This window comes from Symphodus melops (assembly GCF_947650265.1).
Source record: "Symphodus melops genome assembly, chromosome: 8".
Classification (NCBI taxonomy): Eukaryota; Metazoa; Chordata; class Actinopteri; order Labriformes; family Labridae; genus Symphodus; species Symphodus melops.
In genome coordinates this window covers 16,051,351-16,065,421 of record NC_136698.1, presented here as the reverse complement: position 1 = coordinate 16,065,421, position 14,071 = coordinate 16,051,351, and positions in this window count along the sequence as shown.

The window sequence follows — 14,071 nt, the reverse complement described above, 5'->3', positions numbered from 1 at the left end:
AAACAATGTTAATTTATTTATTTTTATTATTTATTGTACTTTCAACTGGTTTTACTCAATTAACCACCATGTGCCAATATAAAAGTGAAATGTAAATATGTGTGTTTATGTATGTATGTATGTATGTATGTATGTATGTTTTTTTCTGTTGCCCTTTGTAAGACAAAGGCATCAGGCACATCCTCTGTCACAGAGACCAAAAGCATTGATGACAGTACAGATGAAAATAATTGATTTGCAAGCGTGGTAAAGATGACGAAGGTATCACGTAACATAAGCACAGTTATGAAATGAGGAGAAGAGAGAGATTATGGAAAGTAGGTTAGTGGAGCAACACAGAGCATTCACACCCCTCCCTCTCTTGTCCCTCTAGTGTGCATGCGTGGTAAGTCCCCTCCTGTCTTTACTTGTTTTTCCGCTTCAAATATTTTTGTCCTGAATCATTCCAAAATCAAAGCTCACACTTTAAGGAACACATCTTGTACAGTATCTATGATGTTTTCTTTCTTTAACTTTCTTCATCGTTCCTCTGTACAAACATGACATAGTTTTTAATCTATATCTTTCTATGAAAATTGCTTGTTCACTATAAGACAAACAAAGAAAAGAATGTATTAGTAAACACGTAAATGTAAAGCAATATTGTATTGCTTCTCTGTGAATGCATGTTTAAATAAACAATCCTCGGAAAAGTTCGAAAAGTATATTTTACGTTCTGGCTGTAAACTTCCACTTCCTCCTATTTGTGTTTCTTTTTTTGTCATTCTGATGGTTTCCTTCCTGATCCTCATCTGCAGCTTTTAATGGGTTAAATTATGTCCATCATCCTGCCTCTCTGTCGCCATGAAGAAGCCCCATCCATCCTGTGTCAGCCTGCAACACCACTGACCTCCTGACCCTGAATCTTATGTAACCATGGCAATACCACATTTAGAACAAGGAGCATGGAAAGAGGGTGGGGCTTAGAGCTTCACATACAGGCACGTAGCATCAAACGAGCTTTCCAGATTAAGGCAGATGGAATGAACGCGCATGTTGCTGTTGTGTGTGTGCGCGCGCGTGTGTGTGTGTGTGTGTGTAGTCTGTATTTGTCTATTTGCTCAAAGATCAAAACTAAAGAAGTCATCAAACACCTCCTACTTTTAAACAGAGGTGGCGGTATTTATAACCACATTATGAGAAGTGTTTTCAGCATGATAAATGACAGTCTATGATTGCAATGACAATTTAATATTTCAAACTGGCCTCTGCCCCATGGCGCATAAAGCCCAGTATTCTGAGAGGATTATTCTGGGATCCAGGCTCTGTCTCCCATAATCCTCCGTCATGTCCTCTCCCTCATCCCGCTAAATCCTCTCCCTTCTCTCCTTTCAAATTCTCACTAATCTCTCGCACTTGGACTCTCTGCTTGGCTGTAATCTGGTTTGTACCTGTCTTTCACCTGCATCAGGTTCACATCAATCACCTCAATAGGTCAGTGTGCCAAACTTCTTCCTTTATCTCCTCTCTCTCACTTGGTCATAATTATCCCCTGCTCATTCCCTTCATTTTCAAGCTTGTGCAGCTGTAAAACCTATAGTAAAGGCTGGTCTAAAACATCAGGAGACAAATGTAACTTAACATTTATGCGGGGAAAACATGTCACATTTGAAATAGCAACAAAATATTTATACCCCAAGGTATTTGCAGTAACCTCTTCTGAACTTTTATTTTATCAAAGGTTACTCCTATGCAGATAAAGTTGCCCACTTTTCATACTATTGTGCTCTGGGAACAATATTTTTATTTGAGTAAAATTTAAACATTTCTGGTGACTTATAATAGTAAAAATAATTATTCCATTCGAGATACATGCACATCCTTGTTGTGCAGTTTTCCACCAAGCAAGTGGCTTTGGATAGCCTTATGCAGCAGGAATCTCCAGCAAAACAAGTAGGTGGACCTTGATTTGTGACTGTTTTTTTCTACGGGTAAGTAATAGTGCTGCTTTTAGAGAGTGTGCACAAACCCAATTACTGCTGGGTCTGTTTGTGTTGCAAGCAAGGAGATCTCCAATTACAGGATTTGTAAGCTGAGTTAATGTCTAATTCATTTACCTACAGTTCAGTTGAGGATCTGACTTGATCTGCTACTACTGTGTTTCATTCATTCATTGAGAGCTGATGACACCAACTCCTGAATCAAAATGTATCAAAACAATCAAAACAACCGGACATGTCGTATTTGTAGACTGCAAAGCTAGTTATTGCTAGCTATAGGTAAGTACTTCCAACAACCAGTTTATAAGCTGGTGTCCAGTTTGTTAATTAGCCATATGATAGTGACCACGAAATGTTCTGTTGAGTAGATGTGTTCAAGTAACATGTACCTCTTTTTGGATGAATGTCTGTGACTGCTGAGTGAATCTGATTGAATGAAAATCGATCTGGGCATAAGGCAGGAAAGATTTATCTTCTAGAACAAACAAAATATAAGCTTGCAGATTTTTCTGGCTGGTAAGTTCATGTTTTACAGGTACAGTGTTTATAATGTTCACCATTGAAGCAATACACATAATAGAGAGGGATTTAGGATTTATAAAAGCTGGTTGCCTATTGGATAGATGTTAGATATTTCGACTTAAGAGTAGGATCGACTGACGGCACCATGCTGCTATTTTTGCAACACTAGTTCTTCAGCTCTTTTGCATGTCCTTTGGTAGTTCTTAGATAAATGCTCTCACATAAAATAAATTTCAAGTAAACCTGCACTAATCCTTGGTATACTATTGCTATACCTTAACCCTTACCATCTTGTTTGTTCACATCATTTTGACTCTGTATTTGTTCTCCCTCAGCAGTTGTTGATAGGCTACCAGAGATGCCTGAATGGCCCTAAGGAGCACATTAGCTCCAACTTCCTGTCATTTGGAGTCATGCTGTTTATTTGGTCTTGACGGGCAATTATTAAACGATAGGAATCCAATTAAAGCTGACATTTACCATAGCGGATCTGTCAGCGCTGCTTCCACACGCAGTATTTGTCTTGTAGTCTGTCGATAATGCTCTGCCTCCATCCAGATAATATCACATCTGACAGTCATGACAGGAAGAAGCGACCACAGGCATTTGCAGAGCTGTGACGGGGCTTTGATAAAAGGATAGAAGAATAAACATCAATTTAGTCAGCCTAAAATATAGTACTGGGACCAGAAGAGATTATGGTAGAGATTATGCTTGTGAGATAAAAATGGAGTCTTGGATAAATATTAAATAAGAAAGGACATGGATGCAGGGATTTCAATCTCCTGGGAACAGAGGTTTTTTTATCTTCTTGAAATATTAATAATTATCTAGGTTTGGATGAGATAATTTTTTCAATTGGACAGACACATACTGCTACACACAATCAGGACTGCAGAAAAAAAATATTTGTGTTGTTCTGCTCCCCATCTAGAACTTATACCAGTCCTGTCAGAAACTGGGCTAGTAGTACCTCACAACCCAGACACAAACTGTTTGAATTCCTCCCCTCTGGTAGCATTATTGATCACTGGAGGCTAAAACAACCCAACATTAGAATAGTAATCAAACTTTATCATGTGAATACAATAATACTGTCCTCCTTGTTAATCTATTCATACTGCTTCTGTAAATACTGTTAAAACTTACCTCATGTATATTAACCCTCCATTACACAATTACATATTTATGTTTATGTTCTTCTCAGCATCTTTGCACAACTCACCTCATGCTTGGTAGCCTTGTTGTCTATTTGCTCATATTTTTGTTTATATTTAATGTTATACTTTTTGTATATTGAGAGCACAGCTACTGAAAACATTTCATTGTGTGTATAAGCCTACATGGCCAATAAAACTGACCGTGATTCATTATGATACAAAGGCACTACACATTACAACCCAATCATCAGTCCCTATCTGAAAACACTTAACCATTTATAGCTTTTATAGTTCTCTGTAACTATGACTCTGGGTAGGTCCCTTAATTTCCAAAGTCAGTTATGAATAATTAGTCAGCAGCAGACATCCAAAAGCATTTGCGTGTCTTCTTCCTGTAAGGCTTAAAGTTCATTATCTCATGTCTCATTCCTGCCATCTGCTGTTATTGTTTCCACCCTTCCCTTTATAGCCAGTTGGGTGCTAATCCTTTACTCATTTCGATGGTTATAATGCATGCTATTAGTGGAATGTCTCGCCCATACCTGCACTCATATGGGTGAATGATGAAATATGTTCACTGGGGAAAAAACTGGGCTTTGACGTCTTCAACGCATGTCTCTACATGTTTGCGTGTTTGTGTATGAGTTTTGAAGGCCAGTTGATCGACAACAGAGAGGTGCATAAGAACGACAAAGCGAATACAAACAGTCCAAAGGACCTCAACGTGATGACTCCTTGTTGGAGGGAGATTCAAAACAACAACTAAACTGTACAAAATAACTACTCATAGATCCAAAATAACGATAAAATTACACAAAATGATACATTTACATTTTTAATTTGGCTTTTTCCTCCTATAATAACATATTTTTACCTCTTCTTTGATCAAACTTTTCTCTTTTGGGCCTTTTTTTAAATTTCTCTTTTTATGCTATTCATTCAATCTTTTTCTTTAGTTCTTTAGACTTATTTTTGAAAATCTTTGTGTGTTTGTGCTGTTGTAAATTTTCTTGATCTGATCTTTCTTTTGTTGAGCACTTTGGGCAGCAAGTTTGTGTGAAAGGGGTGATGGTGATGATGATTATCATTTAAGTGTTAAAAGAAATTCATTTACATGCAATATGTCTGAGGTTGTCTTGGTAAGATGAGTGGGGATCAATAATAATTTGTAATCACAAACTATATATAATTCTCTGTCCCAGTCTGCCGCTTTCTTCAAAATGCATTACTGCTTTCCAAATACTATCCTTATAATAATCATTTCACAATACCTGTCTAATATTATCATACACACACATGTTCTTCACTTCTTCTCCCTTGTTTTTTTCTTTATAATCCAGTTCATCAAGGTCAGGCTGGGTTTCAAAATCAAAGACATGAATAGAGACACAGTATGCAGGATGAAAATCAGTCGGCTGCACAAAATGAATAGAAGTATAACAACCATACATACAGCTGGAACATAGTGTCTCACTGTCTAAGTGGAAGAATAACCGCGTGATTTACTGAGATACAGAAAATATATAGTTGTGAACATAATCTGGTGTGTGTTCACAAGGAAGATGTTCAGTCATTTAGCTTTTCACTCTGAAATACAAAAGAAGTGACATATTGTACTGAATATTTTTTTGATTATCAAAGTACTGAAAAATCAGAAAAAAAGTTTAAGAAAATGTTTAGTTTTCTATCTTTCCAATACAAAAAACACACAATTAATCAATCTGAGCAAGAAAGAAAAAGACAGAAAAAGAGAGAGAAAGGCAAGTCGATGTCCCAACTATCTGAAGATGATACTGAAAGGAGATATGCCATTTCCAGCTCTTGCTTCCATGACAACGGCCGCTGACAGGGCCCCTGACCCCACGGCTTGTCTGTAATGAATCATCTGCCCTGAATGTGAGGTAACACCTACATGCTGTATACACACATATGCACATGCAAAGACTCACACAGAAGCACATAAACAGACACACACACCCTTGTTCTCCTCATATTCCGGATAGGCTTTCAGAGAATGCCTGTTTACCTCTGAACTGAAGTGGTGTCAGAAAAAAAACACTTGACTTGTTTACACTGAGTTTGACCACTGCTGCCTGTTGAACATAGAACTGGCTTGTATGTTCAACCACAAGAACCATTAAATGTATTCTGCAGATCTTTTCAGTGGAGCTGTATTTGATACATAAGAAGGTTATGTTAGCTATTAAACCCCGAGTTTGAAGAAGAACTGGAAGTAAGCAGTATGCTGGTTACAATGTTAATTCATAAAAGCAAATTAAGAGCTTAGCAAGGGGAAGGAAACAAATCTTTGCAAGTCCAAAATATGTTACATTAAATCATGTATCAAGTCAAGATTCATTTTGGACTTTACAATAAAACAATATCCTTGCTAATATTTTTTGGCAGTTTCCTACTTGTGACGACTTTGCTGATCACAAAAAACAATAGTGACGATGGTATTTTTTTTTTTGTAAATTCTAGCAAGATATCGCTATTGCTTAGCTTACTTGTCAGTACCCTATCTATTTTCCTCAGGGTGGAGGAAATCAACTGTAAGTATTACCTCACATAAATAAGTACAGTATAAGCCATTTAAAAAAATCTTAAGGACACTTTTAGACAAAGGTTGTAGCCATTATGGTATGCATGTGTTTTTATGTCATATACACAAAGTCGTGTTTGTATATCGAATAAAAAAAAAGTGCTCCCACCAGCTGCTCTTAGTTTGAGCATTATGAAGACAGTCAGTTACACTTTTCCTCTGCTTCTGTTACATATACAAATGTAATGTACAACATTTGATTGGCGGCTTCAAAAGGATTGAAGTTTCAGATTTCACACATGCCTGAAAGATCTTGAATTATCTTCACAGCTGGCCCTGGCTTCTTGGAATTTAGCAATCAGCGTGTTTGACAATCCATCTATCACTCAAGTGCAGTAAGGGGCCAACAAGGGGCCCCAACTTTCTCAAGTTGTCATGCACACCATCTATCTATCCAACAGTGTGTTCTTCTATTCTGCCTGAAAAGAATACTATCATATATCACGTTTGTGAAAATGTTGCTCATCATTGCCTAGAAGATTCATGTTGAACTGAGAATTTAGTTTTGTTGCGTATTTTGATGTGATAAACTGAGACACTACTTCAAACAAGTGGGGTTGATGCGGCTATTTATGGTAGCATATTGTAATACAGTAAAATCGTATTCCTTGTGATTTCCGTCCTGCTTAATGTAGCAGCACTCATTAAGTCCTTGGTGGTTACAGTAAGTATGGGTTCACACTAAAGCCAACACTGCATGTGCAGCTGCTTTGTTGGAAATAAAAAAGAAGACCAAACTGGGATATCATTGTACTACTGTGCTGTTGCTTACAGCGCAGCCAATCAATAACCAGTTACAATAAGACAGACAAAAAACAATTGAATGCATTGATCTCATGCAGCACTGATGGTGCTGCTGTGCTAACACTGTAGCTTTAAAGACATCTGCATTTCTTGTTGTTGCTGACATAAGTGACAAATGCATTGCATATAACCTTTGTATAGAACCCACCCAATGCATTGTGTTTTTGACACAATCAGCTAGGGTTGGCCCCATTACAGCTGTGAGAGAGTGAGCAGTAAAATGTGAAAACGTCATCATTGGGATTACATTACAGTCTTATTTATGGTAAAATTCTATGCTGCTTTGTTTCTTATTATTACCTGTGTAAGCAGGGAATGTTATGTTCCTTTACAGATAAAAGTTAAACTGTGCAGACTTCAGCGCTGCAGTTAGTGCCAGACACCAACAAAAGGCTGTGTCCCCGATTTCTGTCATATTGTTAAAAGGTGAATTAAGATGAGTGTGCTGTGTTTGTATATGGGCCACTGCCATGCTGTTGAGGATTTACTTATCCCTGATGAATCAGCATGATATGCCATGTGTTTCTGACCTACTTACCAAAGCATGACCCATGTATACATGAACCCACAAGCATGAGCTGCATGCACACGCCAAACAAAATCGGACCACAGCCCTTTTCTGTCCCACCCTTGCAGCTGACTCACAACAATGTTACAGTCTCAAATCTCTGTCCAGCTGTGGCTATTGACACATGTAAGATTACTCTCATCCCCCTGTTCTTTTTCTTCTATGTGCCCTTCTCCCTCAGTGACCAACATTCATAAAACTGAAAACACCTAACCATCAAAACCAGATAAAAGACATGAATGTAGTTCAAATTGTTTTTTTGTTTTTTTTTACTTCATTGAATGTCCTGGCTCCTCTTTTTGTGTTGTCTTACGTGTCCACTCCTTTATTCTCCTTCACGATGGCCTACTTTTTCTTACACCAACGTCTCCTTCCAGCAGTCACTTATTTCTCCTTTACACACAAACTCATCGACTTAGCCATGCCTTTCTCTTGTATTCATTATAAGTGTATCTCTTTTGCTGAGATTTTGAAAACACTGATTAGTCTTACTTGTCTGCATTCATGGCTCCCTGAATGTTTTAGATATGTAGTACTTAAGTTTGTGTTTCAACTGCTTTTTTCAGTTAACAATGTAATCCACTATTCTGTAGATTCCTGGAGCAATGAGGAGAAATGTGAAATAAGAAGGTTTATCTTTAAACTAGACTGTCAATTCTCTATGAGCAACAAAGCTTCAAGCTGACTTTGTGGAACCAGAATTACAATACATCTATAGACATAATCTACATACCATCCTGTGTGAACACAATTAGAAATAAATCACTTGCTGGATATTAAGAGAAATGGTCAATGATATCTTGTTAAAACCAAACGTATGGCCATATATTCAAATCAAGCACAATCGTGTAATGGTTGGAATCCTTTGTTAAAGCAAAGTCTAAGAAGTTTAGTTGCTCAGTTGAGAACAGGAATCCTTCCCCTCGCTCTTGAAGTGGGCAGATCCCGGAGCATCCCGGAGGAAAACAAGCTATTTGAACGATGTAATTTAAGAGACGTAGAGAATGAATCTCATTTTCCTTTGTATTACTCAAAATCAACAAATTGAAAAGAACATATACTGGCAAGCAGGAAGGACTATGAATCAGTTTCATCCACAAAGAATGCAATGGCGGCGCACCAGTTGCATGATGTAAACATGAATAAACTCGCCCACCCTTGCTTTGAATTTCCTAAATCTGACCTGCTGAGTTGACACAATGGCTCACTCTTTGGCTGCTCATGGAAACTTTTCTCTGGGCTGGCAGGAAATGGTCTGGGTGAAAAAAATTAAGGCCATTTGCTTTCCCACATGCAAATCACCATAAAAATGTTGGTAAATTTTCTGGGGTATTATGCATGTAGGGAAACAGTGAGAAAAGGTTTGTGTAGACTGTAATCCAGAAAAGAACAATAACAAAAGTCTTGGTGAAGAGCAGCATATATATTTCCTATGTTTTATTTATGAAGCAAGTAACAGAGCTTCTAGGGCAAGGGGACGGTTGATGGATTGTTTTTTCTTATTTGGAGAAGGTAGATTTTATTTACAGGCAAGGAGATTCTGAAGGTGCTGGTATTTAGATCAAATGTTGGTTTGCGGTTCTGTCAGCATGCCCTGAGCCAGGAAACTGGAAGGACTGGATGAGCCCTTTGTATTCTGAGTCCTCAAATGCACTTGCTAAGTGAAGATAGTATTTGATTATTTTATTTGGTTACTATGGTAATTTAAACCACTCTTTTCTCTCAGTAGGAAAGACTTGGCTTTGTTTATGTACGTCACCTCTCTGATTTTGGTTTGGTTTTATGACAATCATGTGGTGAGGATTGTTTAAAAAAAATGGCTGCAGTGAAACTACGACCCCTGGTGATACAGTATGAAGGCTCCTTATGTAATAGACATCAACCCAGCTGCTCTTGCACCAGATGTAAATAAGAGCTCATAGAGCTCAGGATTATAATGAGAACATTATAATTCTGTTCATGTGTGCTTGGAACTTGGACATTAATATTCTCATAAGCAAAATGAATCAGTGAAGCGCACACAGAGTAGCTCCACTTATGCAACTGATCTGGTGAAGGTGATCTGTGCAGGGCTTTACAGGTGGTTTTGTGCTGCTTATTTGAACTTTAAACATGAAAACATGATTTGCCGTGACATTTTCAGTCATTGAAACACGTCTTAGTGGCAAACCTTCAAACTGCAAATCCAGTTAATCAGTGAATCCTGCTGCTCTCTGCACTTATCTGTCCACAGGCTTTAAAGGAGATAATACAGAAAAGGGTGTACTCGTGGCAAACTTAGCTGTTTTTAAAGCATTTCATTGGTAGTCTGTTATTGTTTGTTGTTTATTTTTAATTACTTTTATTGAGAATCTGAGAACCACAAAACATTTCTTAAAATTAAATGCTTAGCCTTTTTTAAAATTAAACTTTGCTATGCACAATTATTCTATTCTTCTATTGATAATAATTTTCTAATATATCCAGTACTCTTTCTCGATTGATTTTATGTGTTTGAGTTTCACTACATTTAGTGTAGTCGCTATAATGTCTACTTTACCTGTGTCGATTACTTTTTCACCATTTTTTTGGTTTGACATAATTTTTGGTAATTTGCACTTGGACATGGTTTTACTTATTTTTTTCTTCTTCTTCTTCTTCTTTTTTGTTGAACATCTTCATCATAATTTGTTGTCTTAACAAGGAACATTTTTTGTTTGTATAGGATGATTTCAGTCTTTTTGTTCAACTAGTGCATTGCCCGTTCAGAATGTGCGCGTTTGGTGAGAATGTGGCTGGTCAGGATTGGCTCGGGGCAATTCTGTGGTTAGCCAAGGTGCTAAAATGACTTTAGAAGCAAGGGATTTTGTCTGAATTTTGGTATCTAAATAACATTGCCTTTGGCGAGTCATCTTCTGTGTGTGCGCCATGTATGTTGTTTGTGCAAAACACTACAAAACGACATGACATTCCTCGTATGAGGTTACGTTTGCTAGCTAACTAACTAAGACGCACAACACTAGGTCATTTGACTTCATCCGACTTGCGTTAACGATAAGGTAAGCTAATGTGTAATAGTCAAACAGAATAGGGGTCCGTATTTAGTGCTAAAGGTAGTATCCATTTAGCAAAATTAAACAGTTAACTTACATTGAGTTGTCCAGTGTGTGCCATCCAGTCCACTCTGCAGCTTAAATAACATTGCTTTGGGGGTGTGTCCTCCTGTAGTGGCTGTTTCCGCTCGTTTCGTGTTACCAGTAGGTTTTGATTTCATTGTATTGCACCACAATAAATCTATTTAAAATGTTTTAGGAACAATATGAGCTCATGTAAACGTCCCTTGGATGAATGGTTGTCTAGAAAGTAGAAACTCAACTAGCAATTCTAGTTTATACCAACAGGTTATGGAGGATCTCTCCCCCAGAATATTTTGGACACCTAACATTCATTTTCCTGCATTCTGATCAGTTTTTATGCACCAATGTATGCCTTTTCTAAAAAACAATTATGATCAGATCTTTTTGTTGATGTTCCAAGTGTTAGTCAGATAAATGTTCACACAACAATACATTCATTTGAATACTTCCATAAACGGGGACTGGAGAGTTGTCATGTTTCGTATCATTTCAATGACAGACACACTTGCACTTGCCCGCATGTGCATTGAGTCCTTATACAGCAGCCTACTCTGCAAATAATTAATTGGCAATGGTTTGGACGACCGCACTGAATCCACTGAGAGTCTCCGGTGGCACTGTGCAAGACAACAGAACTCCCGTTTTAAGCTGCACAAAACAGGAAAACACATTGTTTATAGTTGTGTGCTTTGCATTCAAAGACCAAACAGCGGACATCGCTCTCTTTTTCGCTCTCTCTCTGGTCCACTGCAGAGTATAAAGTCAATTGCAGGTAATTTTTTTTTGTTCCAGAGACCCCTCAAAATGTTGCTTTTGAGGTTTTCAGGGGGGTTCAAGTGTCAATCAGTGGGTCTCAGACCCCCCGAGACCTCCAGTGTTTAGCACCCTGCTCATGACGCAGGATCAAGGCCAAAGCTGTGTATCCCGATTGATTCTAACGCCCAATATTTTCAGTAAGTTCCATAGGAAAAGCCCTGGAGAAAGAATATTCTTTGCATTCTAGTTGCACCTGAACACCTGAGTCCAATCGCTGAAATGATTGAATCTCACATTCATAGGGCTTCCGGGACGATGGCCCCGACACTTAGTGTGCCTTCTCCAGCTTCACCTTTCTTGGTGATGAGAGCCAGGAATTTTGGGCTCCACGACTCTAATTAAATTAAATTACCCATCGAGGATTGCATTCTGACTTGTCTCTCAAAAGAGGCGTTTATAACCTCAGCTTTAAAATTATTCGTAAACCACAATCACAGGTCCATTAAAAATCTCAATATCAAACCATTCCTCATGAGATATTAAAGGACCATAAAACTGACTCTGTCAGCTTATTACTGGAGACCCTTTTAGTATTATTAAACAATGTGACTTTTCTTGGTGGGCGGAGCTTAGCTTCCACAGTAATTGTAACAATTTTGTATAGGTATCATTTATCAGGACACATATTAAAATATAATGAGACAAACATTTAATAATCATAAGGAAACTCAGGCATGCTTATAAAGCAAAGAGATTCAAATTTTTCTTCTATAATGTCTTCGATATTTTCCTTAATTGTGGCCATGGCATTGAAATGTGTGCATTTCATGACTTTCCATAGATAATTAAAGACATCTGAAGCTGCTTGTATTTGACAAATCAGGAGTTATTACTCACTATATAAAAGATACCCTTCAATGCAATTGTAAGAAGCTCAGAAATTAAAGCATTTTCTGTGTGTGGAAAAAACAAATACATAAAACCACAATTTCCTTTGCACAGTATAGTTGGGAATATATTGGGTTGCCTGAGGATTTAAGTCACGGATCAATTATTTTCTACTTTACTGAGAGCTTTGATTTAATCTCCGTTCGGATTCAATATAAGACTGTGAAATGACATCAGAGCGCCACGTAATTGTTTTTACACACGAGAGCAACTACAATACCTGAGACACAGGCAATGTATTTGAATGCTTCAGTCTCCAGAGCTCAAATCAGAGACTTATTGAACTTCTCCAGAAAAATAAAGCAATATGATTGTTGAGTTTTCAGCAGTTTGTGAACCAGATAAATGAAGAAATGCTGAAATTCATATTTAAATACTTGAAAAGTTCGATTAGTGAGTAACTAATTGAATTACAGCTCCCTGTTTGAGAAAACTATGGGAGAAATCTCATTACCTTTAAATGTTGTTTTCTAAAATTGAATTATATGTTCTTGGCTATGTCTAACTAAATAATAATGGACGAAGAAGCCTGATTGGCATCACCTGTTGGATGGCTCATCTAATGCAGGCTTTACTTACTTCTCTTAGTGTGTAGGATTTCTCATTACATAACCAAGTGTCAGTGAACGTACCCTAATTATTCTGACCCAATGCCAATTATCGTTGCAAGAAGTTGTGAATAATAGATCAAACTTTGTCCCAGAACTGTTCAACTGACCCATATCATCATTCCTTTCATTTGTTGAATGAACTACTTTTTCCTTTCATTTCTAAAGTGTGAAAAACAAGAAAGCAAGTGACATCTATTTAAACTGTTTGAGAATAAATTGAATTTTATGTGGCACATTGGCTTCAGAAAAGAGGACACAAACAAGACAAAGATATTCCTGTCTTTCTCGTCCTGTTTCACAGACTTTGTGTTTGTTTCACATCTTGTGATTTCAACTTGTGATCAGTTGTGTAATCTGTGCGATAAATGCATTATTGACAGCCACAGAACAAGGCACAGAAAAGGGAAAGAAGAAGAGGTTCACAATCATAAACATGACTCACAAATCAAATAATCTATATGGAATAAAGAGGAGGAAAAAAGAAGAACATTGTGACATTTCTAAGAATATTTTATGTGGCACAGTTGAAGAGTTTTCTGTAATTTATTGATTTAAAAGGATTTCTCTGTACATAAATGAGTTATAAATGGCTTGTTGAGAAAACATTTCAGTTCCTTTCATGTTACTCGAAGAGCATTCCATATCAAAGATAGGATAAAATGCTGGCAGGTTTTAACAGAATAAAGCACATTATATCATTGAACACAATGTTCTAGGGAAAAAATACACCCACATATGCACACAATCACACATAGCTGCTAATCTATGTTCATGGAGACTGATTGTTCTCATGCTGGGGGATGTGGGTGTGGTCACAGAAAAAAAGTAGGTCTCTTTTTGTGTTTGAACAAAAGCTGCTGAAAAAAGGTGATGTTTTGATTCATGGAAGGCAGGATCGTTGTAAAATTGCACCTAGACCTAATCAAATTACTGGCAGATGTAATCAGGTAATTGAAAATCTGTAAATAGGAATATTATGTTGTAGTTAATATAGGAATCAGATTT